This window comes from Mustela erminea, chromosome 12 (assembly GCF_009829155.1).
Source record: "Mustela erminea isolate mMusErm1 chromosome 12, mMusErm1.Pri, whole genome shotgun sequence".
NCBI classification, from domain to species: domain Eukaryota; kingdom Metazoa; phylum Chordata; class Mammalia; order Carnivora; family Mustelidae; genus Mustela; species Mustela erminea.
This window is the reverse complement of record NC_045625.1, coordinates 57,937,151-57,963,763: the sequence shown is the minus strand read 5'-3', so window position 1 is coordinate 57,963,763 and position 26,613 is coordinate 57,937,151. Positions and strand designations below refer to the sequence as shown.

The following is a 26,613-nucleotide window of genomic DNA, read 5'->3' as shown; positions in this document are numbered from 1 at the left end:
TGGAAGAAGAAAGGTTCTAAAATTAGGTCAGTGGTGTAGGTTTAAAGTGGAATCCTCATTAAGAGCAGGAGTTGTCCTGTGTTGTTTATTCAGTGCCAGGGCAGAGAGCTTTCAGGGCTCTTTCCTCTCAGTTCCAGTGTTAAAACCCAGCAGTTGACCTTCAAGAAGCTAAAGGATTCGAAATTTGCATAGAGGTTTTTTCATTGTTGTTGCTCCTTTGTTATCCCTGAAAAATGCTTTAGGATAACATTTTGTTTATACTACTCAGTAGATAAACAAAGAGATAAACAAGTACCCCTTACTTTTCCCTTCCTTCATCTGAAGTACAAATTTTAGGTAAACAGGAATCTATTTACTGATTGCTGTAAACAATCAGTACAATTTACTGATTGAAAATTTTAGGTAAACAGGGATCCTCAAAGCACAGGGAAACATTTTCACTGAGAAAGACTCCTCTAGGAAGAGTTAGGGTTCCAGGATCATCATGATGATGATAATGACAATAATGATAATAATAATATAGAAATTGAAAAAAAAATACCTCTCATGACATCTATATTCTCCCTTACATGATGGGAATTTTCAAGGTAGATATGTAGATTGAAAAGGGACCTATTTATTCATTCAACAAATATCAAGAAAAAGGGCAATTGGGAGGAAAATGAATATTGAATCTGCGGATTTTTGTTTCTTTGAGGGAAAACTGCCTGAAGATATGGTATAATCAGTAACACTTCCCCTTCAAAGTTACTATAGAAATCTGAATGATTATAGCTACCAGGGAAAGGCGATGTCTTATTATCTTTAACAGTTGAACAGTAAGTATGGATATTCACCCTCATATTTTCACACCCCCTATTTGGTCTGCTCACTTCTAATTTTTCACCCATGTAGTCTATCCATCATAAGGCTCTCACAATTTCTCCCCAAGATAGACCTCTGATTATACAAACAAACAAAAATAATAACAATAACAAGTCCAATACCTTCAATGACTACTTATGGCTTATATAGTAAAATATATTTTTAAAAGCCAGGCTTCAAAGACTTCCACCAATGAATCTCAGTCCTAACGTCTCAGTCTTCCTTATCATTTTCTATGATTTTAGCTTATACCCTATTGCCAAATGTCACTACTTATTTCCACCTTCGTGCTTCTTATATTCTCCTCTTGGAGGAAAATGATTTTATCCAACTCCACATGTCTACATCCTATGCAGCTCAAAATTCATGTGCTTTGGTCAGCAATTCTTTCATATCCCAACAGCTAAAGTAAACCTTCCCTCTTTGAAACCCACATTCCACTGTATCTTGACAAGTTATCAATCTCCACCAGTAGTGTCATTATATATGTGTTGCCAGTATTTTCCTACTCATTCACAAATATCATTATATATAATGTCTTTATAGCAGCAAGCTTTCAAAGCATTGCTAGATGAGAGTCTGTAGTAAGAGCATATCAATCTTTTTGCAGTGTCAACCCCAGCTGATCTTGCACTATTTAATTTTTTGTTAGCACCCTGAACTATGCAGTATATTATACAACTGGTTATATACTAGCTTGGAACTATGTACTATTTGTATTGATCAGTGCCTTTATTTGTTTTCTGCTTAAATACAGAATTGTATAGTGCAAGAGTGGGCATCTTTAAAGTCAGAGAGATTTAGATTGGAAATTAGCTCTGACATTGAAGAGCTCTATGTCCTTGAGCAAACTATCAACTGCATTAGAGTCTTTGTTTATTTCTAAAATAGGGATAAAACCATCTCTTACAATATATTTGTGAAGATTAAATTGGAAGTTTTATATTAAGCACTTTGGGCATGGAAAGTCTTATGATGAATTCCAGTTTTTTCTTTTGCTATACCATCTCACGAGCTATACTGTCTCTTTTTTAAAAAGAACATCAATACCTCACTTTTTAAGTATCTTCTGAATGTGAGACAGAGTTGACACAGGTGGCATGTAACTAATGCCACTGACCAGATATGGTCTAAACAAGGATAGAAACAGTTTTACTCCAAGGTTTCAACATTGTGTCTAAAATGAGAAATCATTCTGCAATGGTTAGAATCCAGGTCAAACAGTCTGAGATCTGATTCTAGATCTACAAGACATTACTTACTAGCAGTGTCACTTCGAGACAGGTCCTTTACTTCTTTGATTCTCCATTTCTTCACCTGCAAAAATGAGGACATTGTACTAGATCCGTGATTTCTAATTTCATTAACATTTCACAATTTATTGGTTTATTTATTTTATGAATAAAATTTTATGAAAGTGACTAAACTGGAAGCATTAAATACAGACCTACTCTGGATGATACAAAGAAGAAATTTAGGACTTCCACCTTTCAGTCCCTTCCTGTAGACTAGACTATGTCTGGCTTAAATCTAGTTAAGGATTTACAGAGGGTGAATAAAGAATTTTGATGGGTAATCAGCCAACTCAGGCCTACTCAGAATGTATGTATAAAATTACATTATCCATTCATCCACTGAGTAAGAATTTAAGTTGTTTCCCTATTTTTGCTTGTCAATAATACATATATCTCTTCAAGATACTGATTGCAAATACTCTGGATATATATCCAGAAGTTGGATTGCTGGATCATAAAGTAGTTCATTTTTTTTAAGGAACTTCCATAATGTCTTCTATAATTGCTGTGCCAATTTACATTCCCAAATGTCTGTTTACCGATGAGTGGATAAAGAAAATATGATTACACACACATACATGTGGATGTGCGCAAGCACACACAAATAAACACGCACGGGAATATTAGTCAGCCTTAAAAAAGGAGAAAATCTTTCCATTTGTGAACATGATGAATCTGATGACAATAGCTCAGTGAAATAAGCTAGATACAGAAAGACGAGTACTGCATAGAGTAAAAAATTCATAGAGATGGTGAATAAAAGGGTCATTATCAGGGAGTGGAATATGGGAGATGCTGGTCCAGGGATACACAGTTTTCATTATGCAATCTAAATAACGTTTGGAGATCTAATATACAACAACGTGACTGTAGATAACAATACCGTATTATAAACTTGAAATTAGGGGCGCCTGGGTGGCTCAGTTGTTAAGCGTCTGCCTTTGGCTTAGTTCATGATCCTAGCGTCCTGGGATTGAGCCCCACATCCAATTCCCTTCTCTGCAGGAAGCCTGCTTCTCCCTCTCCCACCTCCCCTACTTTTATTCTCTCTCTCTCTGTCAAATAAATAAATAAAATCTTTGAAAAAATAAACTTGAAATTAGCTGAAAGGGTATATCTTAAGCATTCTCAACACACACACATGCACATGCTAACTATATGAGGTGAGGGCTGTTACCCAGCTTGATTGTGGTGAATATTTCATACACATATATCAAATATTCAAGCTCTATAATTTAAATATATACAATTTTTAATTGTTAAAAATTAAGTCAGATGTCTTTTTAATTTTGGGGTGGAGAGGGGAAGAAATGACAAACTTTAAACCACTCTTTATATCCAATGAATATTTTCTAAAGATTATTTGATGTTACAAAAGTTATTTTACCATGCATTGTCTAATTAGCTGTAAATTCCAAAGTGAAAATTTCACAACTCTAATGTTTAAATAAATAAATAAATAAATAGCAAGAATTGGCTTATAATGGCTAACACATGACTGATCAGATAATTGATGTTTTGTGTTTTAAAGACCATCCTGGGTACAAAACTCATGTGAACACTTTCTCAATATCACTTAGAGTGTTTCAGGTTGACCACAATATCATAGAACAATGTACAAAAATTGTGCCAGAAATCCTGCAAGAAATTAAACATGTGCTTTGAAGTCAGAAAGATGGTTTTAATATTTTAACATCATAGTTCTGGCAAATGTACTTAAGGTCTCCAAGCTGCAGCTTATCTGTAAAATGCAAATCAAAATATTGATCCTCCTTGTTTTTGTGTATGTGTTTTTTGATTATTAAGTAATATTCAGTTCAAGAAAGCACTAGATCATATGATGTGCCAATGAATATAAGTTCTTTTTTATTTCTCCTTTTAATAATTTCACATATAGTGAACATTGCTTGGCACAGAGTGTAAAGCAATGTCAGCAACTCAACTTTTTAATGGTTTCTTTCACAGTGGTTTCTAACTTTCTAACCTTTTGAAGCTGTTAAAATAAAGTCAAATAATGATACTGCTGTGGCATAAGTGTATGCTAGGATCAATAAATTGTGGTTGTTGGAATAAATTGCAATTAAAGGGGTAGTACTTGATTGCTTGACAGTAGGTAGTCTTTCTGACCCAAATAAATTCAAGTATTAGTCTGATTTACAAGCTAATTAGTATGGACTTCACATGCATTTCATTGGGAGACAATCAGATCCTATTGACTTCTGTTGACATCATGAGTGTGCCCTTGAAATTGTTTTCTGTCACTTATAGGTGACAAGTCCTCTTTATTTATTTACTTTGTTTATTCAAGAATATAGTCATCATTTTCTTTTTTAAGATTTTATTTATTCACTTGACAGAGATCACAGGAAGGCAGAGAGGCAGGCCGAGAGAGAGGAAAGGAAGCAGGCTCCCTGCTGAGCAGAGAGCCCGATGCGGGGCTCGATACCAGGACCCTGGGATCATGACCTGAGCTGAAGGCAGAGGCTTTAATCCACTGAGCCACCCAGGCGCCCCTATAGTCATCATTTTTAATGAAGTAGAATATACAAGAAATTTACAATGTTTGCAAATAAACACTTAAACATCTAAAAACGTCAGTTTTGCCACTGACCTTTTTTTCCTCCCTATTTCTATGCATTTAAAATAAAAATATGCATGAAATCAGACTTGACAAAGGCATCAACATAGTAAGAAGGATGATTATTACTGAATCCTTGAAGCAATAGAAAAATACATATAAGCATCACTTTATGGGCTAGAAAACCACAGGATAGGTATTTCAAGACAATAATATAAGCATTAATTTATAGGCTAAAAAACCATAGGATAGGTATTTCAAGACAAAATATTTGAATAATACATAAAAAGAGACAAATTTGGGTGCCTAGGTGCCTCAGTTGTTTAAGCAGCTGCCTTTGGCTCAGGTCATGATCCTGGAACCCCAGGATCTAGTCCCATATCTGGCTCCCTGCTCCATGGGGAGTCTGCTTCTGACTCCCCACTCTCGTGCCTTCTCTGTCATTCTCTTTCTCTCTCTCAGATAAATAAATAAAATATTTTTTAAAAAAAGAGAGACAAATTTTGTCCCCAAATAAAGACACATGCTTATCTAAAGTATAATTTTATTTATTCTTAATTTTCTATTCACTGCAGTATTTTTATTTTTTATTTTTTTAAAGATTATATTTATTTATTTGTCAGAGAGAGAGAGAGTACACACAAGCAGGCTGAGTGGCAGGCAGAGGCAGAGAGAGAAGCAGGTTCCCCACAGAGCAAGGAGTCCGATGAGGGACTCGATCCCAGGACCCTGGGATCATGATCCGAGCTGAAGGCAGTGGCTCAACCAAATGAGCCACCCAGGCATCTCCTCACTGCAGTATTTTTATATGATAAATTCCAACATATGCCTGTATAATTATCTAGTGAATATGGGACATTCATAGACTAAATCAAGGTAATTTAAGCAATCCTTTGTGTTGTGAATTGCATTAAGTTATATCATGTGTTTTCCTCTACTATGCATTTCCTGCTATACTACTGCATTTCCTTCTATAGATTAAATACATTTTTGTTAAATGAAAAAATGACAAAAATGCAATTCCTCAGAAGGCACAAAGATATATATGATATAACTGTTTTAAAATTAAGTATCTTTTCCATTTAAATAACAAAAGTCAGAAACACAAGAAAAAATCCCTGATGCCATGTCTTCCTTGTTGCCCCTTATTTATGTTAGATATTTATGTTAGGTTACTATGTTACACCCAGTAAAACTCATGTCATATTTATTATACTTCTGTTATTTAATTTTCTGTTTCTTAGCCTTATTTTCCTTTCCCAACCTCTCTTCAAAAGAAAGCTTTGCAAAGGCTAAAGAAAAAAGACTAACTAATCTATTTGTACACTGATGAATTTTAATCACCTACCAGAGTTTCTGTCTCATAAGTGTTCAGCAACTATTTTTTGCATAAGGAAACTCATCACAAATATTAGTATAATATAATATAGTATATATGATATACTATAATATAATATAGTAAATATACTATACTATATAAATAATATATAATATATAATTATATGTGATATTATATTTATATTTATATTTATTTAATTTATATTTATAGTTAATATATAATTATGACTTATAATTATATTATATTACATTATATATACTATATTATATACTATTTATATATAGAATATTATATTACATATTATAAATTATACATACTATATTATATATAGAATATCTATATAATATTTATATATAGATATAGATATATAGAATATCTTAAATATCTTTTATGTCTGACAACATAAAATTGTATTAAATTTACTTATTTAAAATTTTTTTTCCATGTTTTAAAAAATATTTTATTTATTTATTTAAGAGAGAGACAAACAGAGAGCATGAATAGAGGCAAGGGCAAGAGAGAAGCAGACTCCCTGCTGAGCAAGGAGCCTGAGATGGGGCTTGATTCCAGGACACTTGGATCATGACCTGAGCCAAAGGCAGATGCTTAACAGACTAGTCCACACCGGTGCCCCATTTTTTCCATTTTTAAATTTAAATACAATTAATTAACATATAATATATTATTGGAAACTGTATTACATTTAAGGAATTATACACAAACTACAATATTAAACTTTAGGATCAATGACAGCATTTTAAAGAACAAAATAGTATTATCCTAAGATCAAAATGCTGAAATAAATGTTTCAATATAAAAATTAGAAGCAGTTCATGAACAAATTTATGAAAATATAAATTAGAAACAAAATCCGTTCCCTAGCTCTCAGTTAACATCATCAAAAACAAGAACTTGTGCTTCTTGAATGTAAAATATGTCTATTGAGCTTGTTCTCCCCAGGATTTAAGGCAATACCTGGCTCATTATGAGGACTAAATTTGTGTTTTAAATGCATTAATGAATCAATCAATTGCCTGATTCAGAATGTCTAAAAATAGCAAAACAGTGAATAAAATATGTGGAAAACAAAATAAAGACTGGAAAAATAGAAAAATGTGTGATAGAGAAATTTAGCTAATATGCCATGAACTACATATGCTGTAGTTTTACAAGATTTGGTTTTATTCTAAGATGCAAGTGATATTAGAATTCCAGAAAAATAAAATACATCTGAGTAGGTAGGTTTCAAAACAAATTCCATTATCTTTTCCCATTTTAAGTTCAGTGTCATTAGAGTTGGAGAAATCATCTGAGAGCGTCTTTTCCCCTTGTCTGTAGACTGACTGGTGAGGAGGAGGGTGGCAGCATCCTGCTTTCCTGAGCTTGGGTTACATTCGCTGAAGTCAACAGCAGAAAAGGAGGCACCGATGCGGATCTGAAATGGAGAGGTACTGGAATTCCACAGAAGTCGTGTTCCTGCGTAGGCCTTAGAGCAACTGCTCAACTCTGACTGATCTTGAGTCTGTCCATCTGTCTTCTTTGATTATCAATTTGTTTGAAATCTTGTACTGGCATGTGCTGCAGAGCTGTGATGTCATTAAGATAAAGCAAATGTTTAAAGATTTTTAACTGCCCTGTGGCAAATTCCTAGGCCATGGGGAAAAGATAATTCTCTCTCTCCTCACTATAGCTCATACCCACTCTATCAGTCTCTGATAATTTTTTACTCTCAGGAGCCACATACATACCACTATCACCCAGTTAATTTCTGCTCTTCTTCTTTGTTTTTGCCTATCTCCAGGCTCCACTGCCTTTCCTTAGGGCTAGTCCAGACCAAAGCTGCTTTTCATGAGTACCCTCTGTTTTTCCTCTAGGCATGTTTTTTTTTTTTTTTTTTTTTTTTTTTTTGTTTTTTTTTTTACTTTTTATGAGGCAATATTAAGATTTAAACTTCTGGGGCGCCTGGGTGTCTCAGTCAATTAAGCATCTGACTCTTGGTTTCAGCTCAGGTTATGATCTCTGTGTTGTGAGATCCAGACTTGTGTTGGGCTCTGTGAGCAGCACTGAGTCTGCATGAGAAACACTCCCTCTTCCTCTGCCCTTCCCCCCTCTGTACACTCTCTAAAACAAAAATAAGTACAATTAAAAAAAAAAAAGGATCGGAGATTCTAACTGTAAATGATCTAAAATCACCGATCATATATGCCTATAATCCACTTTCTTAACTTGAATGTTTTTACCTAGTTTGAAAGAGTACCATTTATTTAGGTAAAATGGATGTCAGAAGATAAAATAGAATTCTAATGACTTAAAAAAGGATGATAAATACATACTACAATTGATAAACACTGTCCCATGTATGGCATTCATTACCTCTGAGTCAAATCCTTTCACTCTGAGCAAGGAAATGGCCACTGAGTCCTTCTTAATAATATACCCTGATCACTTATATCATGTGGGATATAACTTGTTCTCCTTGTATTAAAAATGTACCTTTAGCATATACCATCAAAAAAAAGTACTTTATCTCTTTCATTTACATATCATATGTGGTACATTAGTTCTTTATTTTAAAAATCTTGTTATTTCTAATAATAAGAGTGAAATGACAACACAAATATGAAAAAGAATAAATATACATATGTATATATCTACATGTGTGAACACACACCCACATATTCATGCAGTCACATACACATATTTTCCAGCTCTAATTCCAGTCCCCAAGGATAAATCATCCCAGTTAATGTTGTGGTCTATATCTCCATCAATTATTTCTGAATAAACAAATTACTAAATACGAATATGCGCAAAAACATATACACACACATACATATACCTCTCTGATGCATTGTAGATTTGTTTCCATATCCCTAAATATTTTTAGTGTCATCAGAATGAGTCCTTAATTGGAAGATTAATATACGATTGAATACGTAAAAAAGAGTAAATATGTTGTGATAGGGGATATATAGGAAAACTGTGCACTTTCCACTCAATTTTGCTGTGAACCTAAAACTTCTCTAAAAAATAATGTCTACTAAAAAATTTGTTTAAAAAAGATGTTTTCATTTAGTAATATCTGTTGAATTTAGGCTTAATTTTATAATAATCTTTTAGAAATTATAAGAACAAATAAACAAAAAAGAGTCATCTATGATAAGCAGAAATATTTCCCCCAAAGATGGACATGTAATTCCCAGAACCTGTGAATATATTACTTTACGTGGCAAAGAAGATTATAATTAAGGTTGTAGATGGAACTAAATTGCTAATCAGTTGAACTTGAGATGGTGGAGATTATCCTTGATCAAGCAGGCGAGCCTAGTGTAATCGTAAGAGTTCTTATAAGTGAGAAAGAAAGGAAGGAGAGTAAGAATCTGAGTGATAAAATCTGACAAAGACTGTTGGCCATTGTCACTGCAGACTTTGGAGATGGAAGTGAACATCTGGAATATGAGTAGCCTCCAGAAACTGGAAAAGACAAGAAAATGTATGTTCCCCTAGAGTTCCCAGAAAGAAATGCAGCCATGTGGTGAACATTTATGGATGAGGTTTTATCGACATATTTGTTCAATTTTGAAGAGTATGTACATACCTATGACTGAAATTGCTGGGTCATATGGCCTGTCTATATTTATCATTTAGAGAAACTGCCAAACTATTTTCCAAAATGGATGCCCCATTTATATTCCTGTCAGCAATGTATGAGGATTCCAATTTTTCCACATTCTCAAGAATACTACTATTATCTGTCTTTCATTATAGCCATATTTTAGCAGGACTGTAGTGGTATCTCATTGTCATTTTGATTCGCACTTCTGTAATGTCTAATGATGTGAGATCTTTTTATGTGCTTATTGTCCATTTGCATATTTTCTTTGGGAAAATATTCAATTCCTTCATTTGTTTCTAGTATCTTTTTAACATAGTTAATAAAATAATAAAATTTTTCTTTGAGGGGATTTTTAAAAAATTTAAATAGACATTATTTTTAGAGCAGTTTTAGGTTCACAGAAAAATCGAGTGGAAGGTAGAGATATTTCTGATATGCTCCCTACCACAACACAAGCATAACCTCCACCATTATCAACATCCCTGACCAGAGATCACCAGAGTGGTACATTCATTACAACTGATGAAACTACACTGGCACATCATTATCACTCAAAATCTATGGTTTACATGAGGACTGACTCCTGGTTGTACATTGAATGAGTTTGAACAAATGTATAGTGATATATACTCATCATTATAATATCATACAGAGTAGTTTCATTGCCCTAACCATCTTTTGGTGCTTAGCTCATCCATCCTTTCCTCCCTGCAGATCCTGGAAACCACTGATCTTTTTTATTGTCCACATAATTTTGTCTTTTCCAAATGTCATACAGTTGCATCATCATACAGTCTCTAGTTTTTTCAGACTGGTTTCTTTCACTTAGGAATAAGTGCTCAAAGTTCCTCCCTGTCTTTTCATGGCTTGATAACTCATTTATTTTTAGCACTAGACTACTCCATTGTCCAGGTGTACCATAGTTTATCCATTCACCTCCTGAAAGTTAGCTCAGTTACTTCCAAGTTCAAGAAATTATGAATAAAGCAGCTATAAACAACCATGTATGGACTTTATCTGGACATAAGATTTCAACTCCTTTGATAGATACCAAGGGACACGATTCCTGCATGATAGTATGATAAGAGCATGTTTAGTTTTGTAAGAAACTGCCAAACTGTCTTCCAAAGTGGATGTATCATTTATATTCCCACCAGCAATGAATGAGAATTCCTGTGGCTCTACATCTTCATTAGCATTTAGTATTATCAGTATTCGGGATTTTGGCCAATCTAATGAGTGTGTAGTGGTAACTCATTGTTTGGATTTGCATTTCCCTGGGGACATATGATGTACAGCATCCTTTCATATGCTTATTTGCCATCTGTATATCTTCTTTGGTTAAGTGGATATTAAGGATCTTGCCCATTTGTTAGTAGGGTTATTCCTTTTCTTACTGTTGACTTTCAGGAGTTCTTTATATGTTTTGAATAAGAGTCTGCAATGGACTAGATTTTTTTGTGTCCTTCCAAATTCATATGTTGAAATCTTAACCTCTAATGTGATGGCATTAGGAAGTGGAGTCTTTGGAAGGTGATTAGGTCCTGAGAATGAAGCAAGCCCTTCGGAATGCTATTTTTGTCCCTGGCTCCCTTGTTCTCTTTCTGCCATGTGAGGATACAACCAGAAGCTGGCAGTCTGAAATCTAGAAAAGGGTCCTTACCACACACCATATCTTGATCTGAGACTTCCTAGCCTCCCGAACTCTGAGAAATAAATGTTTGTTATTTAAGCCACCTAGTCTGTGTTATCCTTTTAATCCAAACTAAGACCATCTTTTATCAGATGGGTCTTTTACAAACACTTTCATCCAGTCTGTGGCTTTTTATTCTTTTCAGAGTATCTTTTGCAGGGCAGAATTTTTTCAATTTTAATGAAGTCCAGCTTATCATTTTTTTTTTCTCTTATGGAAAGGGATACTATTTAGCATGGTTGTTTCACTGATAGAGAACAAGACTGCATATATTTAATAAGATGAAGAACTGGAGAAAAAAATAAAACATATAGGATGGGGTTTACATGTCACCAGAAGTCTACCCTGCTAAGACTAAAAAATTTTTAAGATTAATTGCTGCAAAGCAATTTAGCATTCAGATGCTTTATCTTTCAAAAAATGAAAAGAGAAATATTAATGATACTTTTTTAAGGCAGATATATGGGTATAACTAGCTTGTGGGGGAGTACAAGTTAGCAAGCTATGGGGCAATACAGATTAAACAATAATTTATAAGTTAATAAGTACATCTATTACATTAAGTGGTCAGAATAGACTCCCCTCCACCTCTGTACTTTATCATAGGGAGATGAACCTTGAAAGTCTTACAGTTTGAAAATGTTTCAGCAATTAATCAGCAAGGAATTTCCTTTACAAATTCAGTCAAAGGAACTAAGAAGGAACATTCAGAACTAAGTCAATTTATCTTGGAAGTAGTCATTCTAAACAATTGTGTTATCAAAAATATTGCCTTTATTTTACATTATATTTATTTTACATGATATTCTCTGGGATGGCTCATTTAAACATGATTAAAATCAATGAATCATGTTTTAGCCTGGCTCACTGCCATGTCTATCATACAGTTGACAATAATTGATCTGTTTTTCTCAGTGCCCAATTACACTTTGATGGAGATTAAGAGTCATACACAAAACCTCTTTAAAGAAAAGGGAATGAATTTGTTCAAAGAGACCTCTTATTCATCCCTAAGAAAGGATACTGTGTGGTAAGCCATGACTGATTACAGGGTACTAAATACCCATGTTGGATTTAAACATGGCCAGGACCCTTAGCTTTCAGATGTGCAAAGGCTTGGGTAAAAAGTCATTATTTATCCAAGAAATGTTACTGGGAAATCAGTAGTTAGCATCTTTCAGATGTTTGAATCCTAACTTCTTTGTCAAGTAGAGGATTCTTAAAATTTGTTTCATATTTGCAGAAGGAAGATGCGTCTCATATTTCCCTTTGTTTATTAATTTATTAAGATTTTGGGGAATGAAAATTTGAAGACATAGAAAATGTGAATAGACACACAGAATAATAGACTTGTTAACTTCCCAGATGGTACTTTGACAGTGCAGGCTGATAGTTTGAAAATGCATAGATGGGTTAGCAACTGTCTTTAGAAAAATACATCTTACTAGAAAGATTGAGTTTTCAGTCAATACTAGGTACCCATGTTAATTTTGAAGGCATTGATAGGTAAACCCAATTTCATTAAGCCTCACTTGAGAAGAGAATGTGGTGGAAAGAGGAGTGCAGGGGTGCCTGGGTGGCTCAGTTATTAAGCATCTGCCTTTGGCTCAGGTCATGATCCCAGGGTCGTGGGATCGAGCCCCGCATTGGGCTCTCAGCTCAGTAGGAAGCCTGCTTCTCTCTTTTCCACTCTTGCTGCTTGTGTTCCCTCTCTGTCTACCAAATAAATAAATTTTAAAAAAGGGGGGGAGTGCATAATCTGAGCAATCTGAGAGCTCCGCCTTTAGTTCCAATGCAACCCAGTTTTATCTCATTAACTTTTGGCAGTTAGACCATTTTCACCTCATTTTTGAGATTACTTGAATTGTGTTCACTGAATTTGTATGCAAACACTGCACTAAAATCAAAACATATAAAATTATTTTTTCTTATTTTACCATTAGTAGATTAGCATGATTATATAAACACTCCTGCTGTTCTAGTTCTTGTTTCATAGCTGGAAGAACTTAACCCAATATTACTTCATCACTTCAATTGGGAAGATTCTTATACTCAATAGTCTGTTTTGACCATTCTCATTCCTATTCTTCTTCCATCCTTTCTACCAAGTTTCATTTGACTGGGGCTGAATTAACATGATTTATTGCTATTCAGGTAGAAATTTTACATCACCTCTGTAGATAGAGCAGTTGAGGTCCTGCATTTAAAACAGACAATTGTCTTACATGTAAGGTTAAAGTAATGAAATATGGATCACAAGTAGTAATAGCTATATACGGGTGAGTGTGTGGATTTATAATTCTAAGATCATATGTAATTTAATGTATTTCTTGTTTAAGCAATTTGAGGTGTTGGATGTAAACATTTCTCACAATGTTTTTGGTGATACAATCATGACATGTCTTATCTTCTCACGATAATGCTTTTATTTAATGTGTTATCTAAATGACTTCAGATAAGTACAAAATTTACAAAATAGAATATAACCTATTTTATCGAGGGAAAGCTATATTAACTGTCATTTCTCTGCTTCTCATATACAATATCCATAATGCTGATCGTTAAATGGTGCAGTATTTTTAGGTGGCTTTTGTATCATGAAAGTAAGATTAAATTGTATTCCACAGAGTTTATAGTTGAGTAAAAGCCCCTCAAATTTGATAAGCCACATCAAGTGTGGATGTGAGGCAAGGTATCAGCTTGTTTACTTAAATCCAAAATAATAAAAATCATCTTTGAAATAATCATTTTCAGTATGCTGAGCTATATAACAACTTTATAGTTAAAATTCTCCCTTTGAGGGGTGCCTGGGTGGCTCAGTGGGTTAAGCTTCAGGTCATGATCTCAGGGTCCTGGGATTAGCCCCACATTGGGCTCTCTGCTCAGTGGGAAGGCTGCTTCCCCCCGTCTCTCTCGTTGCCTCCCTGCCTATTTGTGATTTCTCCCTCTCTGTCAAATAAATAAATAAAATCTTAAAAAAAAAATTCTCCCTTTGAAAATCTCCTTTTTAAAAACTCTTCCTTTAAAATCAGGGTTTTGGAGGTAGAGTTGTAGTTAGGGTGATTTGTTAGGTAGCTCTAAAATTTAGAATAAAAACAGTATCTGTAAACAACAACAACAACAAAATACTTATGGTAAAATCTAAGGATACTGAAGGAACCACTTAAGGCAAAATCTAGTGTTTTTCCTTTCCTGCCATTTGATTACCCCAGATCTTTTTACTCCACTTCCTAGAGTACTTCTAAGTCATCAATATTAATTGAACGAACACTTTGTTTACATCATTATAAAAACTATTTTAATTCCACCAGCTTCTCCCCTCAACAATACAACAAACTTTTACCACTCCCTTGAGCCTCCCAAGATAGGACTTAGAGAACATGGGGAATGAGTGGAAACTTCCAGAAGAAACATCCCAAAGTCATTAATAAAAAACTTCTTAAAGAATAAAAATAAGGTTAAAAATAAGGAACTCTATACTCTTTAAAAATCAAGACTTTTCTTTACCTCTCACAAAATAAGAGCAAGCTCTTTAAAATTAAAGTGACAAACATGACAAAATATCATTTATCAAATACTAAATTTATTTATTCTAAACTCATGTTCAAAAAAGGAAATTTTAACTATTATAAAACGCTTTTTCGGTCTTTTTTTTTTCTACATTATTTTGGAAACGTCCCCCTCAATACACAACCAATAACTGTTAAAATTAAATAAACTATTAGAAACCCTTGAAGGCTTTCTCAGGAATGAAATGAATAATTTATTTATTTATTATTAAATATGTGAAACATAGTAAAAAAGAGGTGAAGAATAATAAAGTGAATGTACACGTACTTACATTTCAGCTTAAAAATAGAACCTTAGCAGTAAAATTGAAATCTGCTGTATTCTCTTTCTAAACTACATCATGCTCTTACTTCCTCAAGTTATTAGCTTCTTAATTAGTAATAATAATTTTCCTTATCTTCCTATATATACAATACCTCTCAATATTGTTTTGTTTGTTTTAAAACTATGTAGAAGCAAAGGGTAAGCTGCCCCCAAATGTGCCGCTTTGGGATATTAATTATTTTAAATTAAAGTTACTTAAAAGACAGTTCCAGAAAAACACTGTGACTTCTGCTTTGTCTCCAGAAAATAGGATATAAATCTCCTTTGTGAAAAGTACCCTCCCGGGTGCCTGGGTGGCTCAGTGGGTTAAGCCGCTGCCTTCGGCTCAGGTCATGATCTCAGAGTCCTGGGATCGAGTCCCGCATCGGGCTCTCTGCTCAGCGGAGAGCCTGCTTCCCTCTCTCTCTCTCTGCCTGCCTCTCCATCTACTTGTGATTTCTCTCTGTCAAATAAATAAATAAATAAAATCTTTAAAAAAAAAAAAAAGAAAGAAAAGTACCCTCCCTGTACCGGGTAGTGAAGAGACATCACCACAGATGAGGACTTTTCCATTAATCAGAGGTTAGTACTCAGTGCTTAATTGTATTAAGTAAAGAAAGATCATTGTGGGGCAAGAGGGTGGCTCAGACCTTTAGCGGTGGAACTCTTGATTTTGGCTCAGATCATGATCTCATGGCTGTGGAATCAAGCCCTGCATAGCGTGGGGGGGGGCACTCTGTGATCCCTGGGGAGTCTGTTTGAGATTCTCTCCTCTGTCTCTCCCCCCTCTACTCATATATGCATTCTCTCTCTCTTCCTCAAATTAATAAATATATCTTTAAAAAAGAGATAATTGTGTGATGAGAATTCAGAAAGATATTTCCATGTAAAAACTACTGACAGCAATATGGACCACACTGAGCCAATAAAAATGATGATGCATTTCCACATGCTCTCTAGGCAGAAGCCTCAACTACAGGGCTCAAAACCTGGATGAGGAAAACTTCATTAGGAAGCTAATGTATAAAATTCAAGAAAGCTATATATAGGAAAGAGGACAAAAGAGAATGGGAGATCATGAAATTCCACATAATAAAATAATAGGATTGTCTTCATTAAAAGATCATATTTTTGGCCAGAAATTCTTCAATCAAAAAAATTAACTACCTTTAATCCTGCAATGTATAAATAGAATTCATGCCAAACCTATTTGTGGAAAAACAGCAAATAAGTAATGCACTAGTTTTAATTATTTTTACAATCTTCTTCTTGTAAGAATTTGTAACTTCATTGATCACTAAAGCAATCTTTAAGCATTTTAACATAGAAGTAAAGACAGTGGAGTCCTGTTTGCTCTAGTTTGGCACTTTTTGTATAAAAATAACAGCTGCAACGTCTGTGGGTTAATTTTGAAAGATCTGTGTATTAGCTTTGTGTTCAATATGGCAACCTATCTAAAAAAAAGTTGTTTTATAACACAAAATTATTAAATATCATGTATTTGATTTATTATATCCTACCATTGGTACAGTATATACTGTCTTAAGTATACATGCTACCTAAACATTCTTTAATCTGAAATTTTATTAGCTAACTTCATTGCTTCCTATGCTCAATAGCATTGTTTATTTAATAGTAGGATAAGTCATGAAATAAAGTAGTCCATTAAAAGTATACATTTTTGAATTTCATTAGGTAATGCATTTTCCTATCATGTAGAATATTATTTTCTATAAACATGGTACTAAACTTGTAACTTTTAGGATTGAGGGTTGATATAAAGGAGGTAGATGCATAGGTCTCTTGTAAACCCAACTTTGTCATGGAAAAATCACATCATTGTTATTGAAATGTAACATGTGATTTTGTTGCCCATATGTGTGTTTATATTACAAATTTACTTAACAGCATGATGGGGAAAAATAATGCCAATGAAAAGGGGCTTTTATTCTAAAATAGGAGTGTCTTAGGTTTATTTACATCATTTGATCTGTCTTTAACATTTGAACATTCATTGTTCAGCCATCCTTTCTACATAAATCAAAGTAGAAATGTTTAGTGCCAGAAAGATTATAGGTAAATATTGTTTTCTATTATTGTTTATGTATAGGTGCATTTTCTTTCACTTAATTTTTAATTAAAGTAATACATATATAATTAAAAATCGAGTAATAAAAAGCTTATGATAAAAACAAAAATTTCCGTGCTCTTCTTTATCTCCCCAGAGGTAAATATCATTACGTCCTTAAGCAGTTTTTTGTTAGTTTCCTTACCATCCCTCGATAGTAAGTATTTATTTTAAAAAAGGCCCAGAAAGCATTTGGTATTTTTTATATTTTGGAGAATGCTAAAATTAAAATATACATAAGCTTTTCAGTAACAAGAAGATGCTGGCACAAATTATTAATCTGTTTTCTTTAATTTATTTCTGGGAGCAAGGAAGAAAAGCAGTATTAACCAGCAGTGTGATGGGTTGAACATAAATCTCTAAAATATCTGTTTTTATAATTAAAAATAATTGTGTGTGCTGCAGCGAACTAAGTTCTGCAGTGTAATTAAACATATTTAACATATATTAACTCTATAAGTAATTTGCATAAATGATTCTGCTTAACAATTTTAGTGCACACCAGGGGATACTGTGATTTTTATCAATGTACTCTATTAACTAAATGGATAATGATATGGTTTTAAAAGTTGAGATATAATTACAAGCCCCTAGAATCTCTGAATGAAGAGTGTTACAGGCTATTGAAACAATTTGCCAAAATTACAGGGAGAATTGTGTATGCTGTTTTGAAAATTGAATTTGAACCTTTATACCTGGTCTTTTGATAATAACAACTATATATTTATATTTTCTCAATGTTCCTTTCCAGATTTAATAGTTTATGCTAGGTTTTTCTTCAGAAAAGTACTATTATCCATATATTTATATATAATTATGGCCATAATTTATCCTAATTGAAAATATGGATAAATATTCAAGTTTTTAGAATACATGGCATATAATAAAACTGGGGACCAGGAACTTGACTTCTGATTCTTCATTTGGTCACCAAGAAACCAGTGAGTCAGAGCAAGTTCTCTCATAATCAACACTGTTTCTTTACCTATAAAATGCAATGGATTTGAACTCATATCCAAATTCAAAGAGGTTCCTTCCAATACCTCACATAATCAGTCACAATCACACTCTGTTTTATTTATGATTCTATTTAATTTACTAAATCAGAAAATAACATCATTTGTGCATACTATAGGAACTTGATAATTGGGGAAGGAGACTTTTACCCATACATTCACATATTATCCATATTTCACATTTTCCTTGGCTCATTCTATCTTTCCCTCCCTTCCAGTCTACAAAGGCAAAGCCTTGAGAAAGAATTGTCACACAGGATGGAGGAGAAATGACTACATGGTAAGCATTACCTTCTCCCTTGTCCCAACCGTGCCAAGAAGAGAGTGTTCAAAAGTGTTTAAACATTACAGTTTTTGGACCACTTTACACCCTGTAAAATTATTGAGGATGTCTAAAACTTCCATTTACATGGTTTTCATTTGATAATATTTACTGTATTATACATGGAAACATTCACTAACAAATTAAAAACAATCTTGTTACTATTAATGTAAAATCATTTTTATTATAAAAATTTTATTTTCCAAGCCAAAAAAAAACAGTGTAAAAAGTGGCATTATTTTACATCTTTAAAAGTTTCTATAACATCTGACTTAATAGTACACAGATTCTCATATCTGTTTCCAATTTATTATAAAATCACATGTCAGGTAGCCTCTTAAAAATTTCACTGTCCACTCACAAGAGAATGAGAGTTGGAAAAAGCAACAACTCCCTAGTCCCCAAAATACTTTGACCTCTCAGATTCTCAGCAAAGGTTTCTTTTCCAGACCGAAGTTTTGAGAACTGTTGGTATAGACATAGGTACATAGGGTAACATAGGAAATGCTGTGCATTTAGTAGCACAGTGCCTACTGGGGAGTGGAGCAGGACATGTCCACTTGGACTTGGACTGCTTGGCCAAGTCCAGACAACGGTGAACTTATATGTAATTGTACATATTACACACCTGGTTTATATATTCATGATTTGAAACAGAAACCACTTCAGGGAGGAAAATTACAAATGTGTGAAGAATTAGTAAGGAATGTGAGTTAATTGAAAGAAGTCCTTCTGGGGCACCTGTGTAGTTCAGTCCTCAAGTGTCTGCCTTCAGCTCAGGTCATGATCCCAGGATCCTGGGATCAAGCCCCGCATCAGGACCCCTGCTCCGTGGGAAGTCTGCATCTCCCTGTTCCACTCCCCCTTCTTGTGTTCCCTCTCTCGCTGTATTTCTGTCAAATAAATAAATAAAATCTTAAAAAAAAAATAAAAAGAAAGAAAGAAAGAAAGAAAGAAATCCTATTTCCACTGTACAAGAAGAAAAAAAAATTGCCTATCAATAGAAGTGCTATTTTGATTGCTCACCAGTTTTGTTATGTTTTGATTGATGATCATACTATTGAAAAAAAAATCATCTCCTGGAGAGATTTCACTAAAACACACGGGGAGATTAGAAAAGAAGACAAAGGGACATCTGGTGGCTCTGTTCGTTAAGTGTCTGCTTTCAGCTCAGGTCATGATCCCAGGGTTCTGGGATTGAGTCCCACATTGGGCTCCCTGTTTAATGGGGAACCTGCTTCTCTCTCTCTCTCCCTCTGCCCCTCCCCCTGCTTGTACTCTCTTGTTCTCTCTCCTCTTTAAAATAAATAAATAAAATCTTATTAAAAAAAATAAAAGAAGCCCACATAAGCAAGAATTTACTTCCTGCTCATTAACCAATAACCTTGATCAATAGGAAAGTTGAGATTAAAGACTAAGGATTTGGGAACATGAGCAAAGCTCAAAGTGAATTAGATGAGCATGCATACTTTCTCTATGTGCAAAATGCAGGAAAGGAATTTTCTTGTACAGATTTTCAGTCCTTGATAGACATTGTAGAAGCTGGTCGTCTTTACTAGAATTTAGTTAACATTTACTATAGATTAAAGCAAATACTTCAGAACCACTAGTAGTTGTGTGTTTTGTTTTGTTTTGTTTTGTTTTGTTTTTCCTCCACAGACTGTCCACATATTTCAAAACTAGAGCTACTTCCTCAAAACTTGTATCAGGGGGAAAAAAAACACCACCAATAACCTTTCACTAACACCGACAATAACAATCTCTCACACTAATCCCATTAATCCTCACAATGTCCTGATTTGGACATTATTATTTCCCGCATATTTTAGATGAAAAATCTGAGGACCTCTGTTTTGTCTGAAGTCGGGGAGTCAGGATTTGAACTCAGGCAATCTGAACCCAGAATCTGAGCAAGAAATAAGCAGTAACTGAATCTATAACAACTGAATACATAGAAGTTTTTTAGAGAAAATTTCACATGTATAGAGAAATCCACTTCTTTAAATACTTGTTCTTTTTTTTTTTTAAGATTTTAATAATTTATTTGACAGAGAGAGACACAGCAAGGAGGGAACAGAAGCAGGGGGTGTGGCAGGTACAGGGGGAAGCAGACTCCCCACTGAGCAGAGAGCCCAATGCAGGGCTCCATCACAGGACCCTGAGATCATGACCTGAGCCGAAGGAGGCAGACACCTAATGACTGAGACACCCAGGTGCTCCTAAATACCTGTTCTTAAATAAGAGTTTCTTCCAGCTCTCCTGGACCTCGTTTTAATATTAACACATGAGTATAAAGAACTTTGCCTGCTTTGTTCAGCATTGTGTCTTTAGAGCCTAGAACAATGACTAACATGGACAGAATAGGTTCCTAATAAATATTTGTGGAATAAAAACAAATGTAATGAGTATACTGTAGGTTTATTTCAGAAATTCAGTGAAGTGGAGCTAGAGGGAGGGTCATTTGTTCTGTTTTTATTCTCCAACAATCCTATTTATTGTCAATCTGTTACGGATTCCTAGGTGTCCTTATTCAGTTATTTTCAAATATAATATTCATAAAATCACTTGAGAGTCTCGTTAACAATGCAGAATGTATTTAGAGGGTCTGGGATGAAGCCTGATTATCTGAATTTCTAAAAAGCCCCAGGTCAGGTCAAGGCTATTGGTCTAAGGACCATTTTTTGACTCTCAGGGTCTTATAAGTGTCTGATAGGTGTGATTTTCAGATTTCAGTAATAAAATTTAAAGTCATAACAAGTAACAGAGAATATAAACATTATGAACATCATGGTTTTTTTTTTTTTTTCAACATACTCTCTGTCTCATTTACACTGTTGCCATTATTTTAGGACAAACTGAAAAGTGACATTTTTCACTGCTACTGGAATGATTGTCACATGGAATGTTAAATTCTTCAAGCTTCACTCAGGGACATACTGTGATGCTTTGTTTGGGTATCTCCAACTGTCAATGTTTTCCCTACGACCTTTCCTATGGATTAAACACAAATAAACACATACTTAAAAAATTGAAAAGGCAAGCTATGTTACAGTTAAGATTAAATGGAAAAATGCAGTAATACCCACATCAACATTTCTTGGATTCACTTGTCATTCCAGGATTCAAATAGCTAACAAACTAATAAAAAAGTGATCCAATATATTTTACAATGGTAAGGTCGAGCTTGGTTCCCTTCATTTCATACATGTTGACAGAGGCAATGGAAAACTCTTAAAGAAATCAGTATTTATTTAGCGAACACTCTCATTGCATTTAAGTTGTTCCAGGTACTGTTCCAATTGTTATATAAATATTAACTTTCTCAAAATACATTACATCCCAACAACTAATATAATAATATTATTATTATAATCATCTTCATTTTACAGGTAATAAAACCAAGGAACAGCCAAATTAAGCATATCATCCACATCTATTTTAACGGATGCCCAAAACTGTCTCCCCTCCACCATGAGTGTCTAAGGGACATGTAGGCTTGAGATTTCCACAGGTTTGAAAAATTATATCCAACTATATTTTTGATTAATCTCAAGAACAGATTTCTTCCAGTAACTTGAAGTGTCACAAACAGAACAATGGCAAATAAATACTCTATCAAGTTGCAGAATGATTATGGCTTCAAGAATGCCATAGGAAGTGGGGCACGGTAGGAGCAAAAGGAGGACGGGCTTTCTTCTCCAACATAGTATCCTGGATTCACATTACTTTGCACTGAGCACACATTGCTATAATGAACTAATCTAGTAGCAGCATTGCCAGATGGTACCTATATTTTTTGTAGCTTCCTGGAAATTTAAAAATATATTTCCAATTGTCCTTTAGACACCCACCTTAATACAATGGTAATGGAAAGCAAACACGTCAAAATCTCACACAAAAATGTTTCTTTCCCTGAAGTTCTGTGTTAGAGAGTGCTGTTACCATCTGCTCATTAATATAGTTAAGAATGTCAAAGACATTCTCAACAATGATCTCTTTTCCCCCCCAAATTATATTTGTTTACCAACTAATAGTACCTCAGCGTAACACATCAGCTGAAGTCTTAAGCATCTCTCTCTTGAGGTAATGGAATACCCTTCAAGAGTCCCATGACTTTCACTTCTCCCATTATTTGTGGACACTGGACTTGCTTTTCTAAAGCTTAGATAGACAGTCTTGTGACTTGTCAGTTTAAAGACCTAAATCACCCACTCTCTGCTTATAGATTTCAGCTCAAACTACTTAGTGAAGTACATGAAGCCATTTCTAATGTAACCCCAGACTACTTTTTCAGCCACAGCCACAACCATTTCTTTTCCACATTAACTTCTTACTTGATGCCCTTGAAATCTTTTTAATATATACTTTCTGTTCTGTCCACAATGTCCTTGTCCACATTTTTAGTTTGACAATTTTTATTCACCCTTCAAAATGATGTCTTTCCTAGCACTCTCCATTTCCCCAGTAAGAGTAAACTTTATCACTCAGATTTCCTATGTACTTGAGTGTATTTTGTATCAGCTGCTCTAGAGTATGGCCTTCTCACAAGTAAAAATATCTCTCACAATTTTTGGTATGCAGGAGGAACTCAGAAAACATTTACTAAATATAAAAAAAGAGAAAAAGAATTAGGCTTAACTAATAATTTAACCTCTATAATTCATTTCATGACCTTTGATTTATTTAAATAATACTTGAACAATGAATTAATAACATTAATAATATTAAAAAATGCATTGCATTTTGTCTCACATAACACTGAATCAATGATTTCTCTCTTTTAGATGAAAAAGGATGCTATCTCTAGCTATCAGAACAATGGAAGTAAAAATTTATTAATAGTCTCAAAAATCCCAAGGATATCTCTATTGTATTCCACAGTCATGCCTACGGAGAGAGTGTAATCTAAACAGTCAATTGCAAGTTGGCGTAAAATGTTGACTGCCAAGAGAAAAGAAAAGTCATTCCCATTGAGTTCAACATGAATTTCATTATCAGGAATGGTGCTAAAAAAACACTGACACCACTGTGGTCCTTCTGTAGGTGGTTTGTCTGACATGTGGGAGGCTCAACTCTGGTAGGATCAAGTTGTAGTGCCGCTGAAAAATGGTTCTATGATTTATGCTTCCCCATGCCATCTGTAGATACAGGTGGTTCCTGCTTTGTGCTATGATCTCTTTCTGGAAACTCAACTGGAGGGAAAACAATAGCAAACAGATTATTTTCTCCACATTCACATTAACAGCTATGTATATTCAGATTCAAAAGCTTATAGATGGCTCATTAATTTGAGGAAGCTTGCATTTGTCATTTCAACCTCTAGATGGTGATGCAGCACTAACTTGACATTTGCACTACTTAAACTCACTTTGCTGGAGGTCCACACTGTTCCCCAGAAATTGTGGAACGAGTACCCTACTTCAGACTAAGTGAAAGATCTATTAGTCAGGTATGTTGAGATGAATGAAATAGCTGTAGAGTAGATTAGCGAATGGCTGTAGTTCACATTGAATAATGTTACCAATACATGCTGAGACAACATAAGATTGCTACATTTCATACTTTGATATTTTAATATTTATAAGTATGAAGATTTTCAAAATAGTCAAAAGCAGAGTGAGTGATGTAATGAACCTCCATATGCTCACAACTCAGCTAAAGCAATGGTCTATGTTATTGACACTTATTCCCACACACTTGAAACACGTTTTGATGCCACAGATATGAATGCATTAACCCCTCATAATTCTTCTCAACAAAACAACTTTGTGAAAATACTTTGATTTGATACTAACCTTTGAAAGGAAGACCAACGGTGTAGTGATTAATAAGAAACAAGAGGGTCATTTCTTAGACTTGTTTCTTAATCTAGGTAGGTGGCTTCATCTTGTAATTCCTCTAGTTATAGACTTATAATTTGCATATTTTTCTGTCTGCACATTACATTTTCAGGAAAGGGAAAGAAAAATAAAAAGGTAAAGACACAGCAGAAGGCACAGGCCTTCTAAATCCTGGCTTCTTGACAGAAATAGGAGTGGATTGTGGAGTAACTCCTTCTTATTGACCATTGGAATCAGGCAGAGTAATGATGGAAAAAATTAACTGGATGGCAAAGTTTAAGGGAGAAATTAAAAAGAGAATTCAAGGGGCACCTGGGTGGCTCAGTGGGTTAAGCCGCTGCCTTCAGCTCAGGTCATGATCTCAGGGTCCTGGGATCGAGTGGGGAGCCTATTCCCCACGCCCCAACCCACCATGCCTGCCTCTCTGCCTACTTGTGATCTCTGTCAAATAAATAAAATCTTTAAAAAAAAAAAAAGAGAGAGAGAATTTAATTGTGTCAAAGCATTATACAAAGATCCTGGATGTTACCTAAGGAAAGTTTTTAAGTTTAAGAGAGTCATCATCTTGATCTGGGAGGTAAGTGGGAGATAGCATAAGAAGAAGAAGAAAGGGAAGCCCAATCCACTTAGCTCTCCTTTATCTACTCAGGTCTTCTCTGAGTCATGCATTACCATGCGGCTATATGGGGAAAATAAAGCACCATAATTATTTTACTGAACTGAAATCATGCATTTCTACCCTTTGGAAACCCACCAGGAGAATAAGAAGACAGAAGATAAATAAACGTATAATTGATGGAAAAGTAGGAAGAGATAAGGGATTTATAAAAATAGGAAAAAAAGAGGAAAAATATAAGGTAGGGAGTGCAGAGTGTATAAAAGCTGTTTCTCTTAATGCAAAAAGCTTCCTTTACTCATTGATTCTCCTCCTTTAAACATCTAGAGTCTTCAAAGTGTTATTTTATGTGAAGAAAGATATAATAGGGTTCAGAGAGTACATATTTTACGTTCAGACAGATCTTAATCAGATCTTGAGAAAAATACTTCCTTGTTTTAGCTTACATAGCTATAAAAGGGGATTAAGGACATCTGCTTTTTAGGGATATTTGGATTACTAAAGACAAGATGTAATAAATGCCAGCACATTGCTGTTGATCAATGAATATCTATCATTATCAATATTATCTTATTCCTATTATTATTATATGAACACATATTAAATGTCTTATTGTTAGAGTTGGTAATATTAAATATGCATCTAGAAATTAGTCAAGGTAACAGCAGGTGTTAATGATACTTATTAGCTTGGTAGACAAAAATGGTTTGAGTACAAGCAAAAATAGCCTTGGGACACCTTATTTTTGTTTTGTCACATAATGCTAGGTCTTCTCTAAAATATTAAAGATTTAAAAAAATGAGTTTTCTTCCACATATGGTGTTTCTAATAATTCATATGACTAATAATGGCTCTTTTTAGAATTTACTAATAATGAAGGAAGGTAGATATCATCTAAAATTAAGTCATCTGGCTCACAGACAATGCATTTCTATCCTCCACAAATATCTAACTGGAGATGTGCATAGATACAATCTACACCTGAATACAATGATGGAGATGTATCTCTCTCTCTATATATATATATATATATAATCCCAGTTTTCCCTCTTTTTTCCCCTAAGTTCAGCTACTAAAATGAAATCACACATGATTGATAACAAACATAGTCTCTCGCCTTTCTCAGAAATAAATTCAATCCAATAGATTTGGTCTAAACTGATCAATTAGAGGTGCTTTTATGAAAGCAATATGGTGAAAGTAATAGGGTGTGAAGAGGGGATAGCGATACATTAAAAAGAGTGGAGAGTGTTGTAATTGAGTAGTCTGAGAGAATTCTGCTCTCTTATAGTTACATAGTAATCGCTAGATCCTTATATTTCACTTATAGGAAGAAACTGAAAAAAAAAACAACAACAACTGATCTTTATATAGTCACATGGTCATGTTAATGTTATAGATCAAAGCCTAGGCATAATTTAGATCTATTTTAG

The 26,613-nt window shown here is 34.2% G+C and overlaps 1 protein-coding gene across 44 annotated transcripts in view; it reads right to left on the bottom strand.

Moving 5' to 3' along the window:
- Positions 1 to 26,613, bottom strand: part of PTPRD (protein tyrosine phosphatase receptor type D) — a 2,254,226-nt gene that overhangs the window by 1,974,454 nt on the left and 253,159 nt on the right. For all 44 annotated transcript variants that reach the window (XM_032307482.1, XM_032307455.1, XM_032307469.1 and 41 more), the window contains one exon: positions 2,127 to 2,181. The gene's annotated coding sequence lies outside the window, so the exon portion shown is untranslated. The remainder of the gene's footprint in view (positions 1 to 2,126; positions 2,182 to 26,613) is intronic.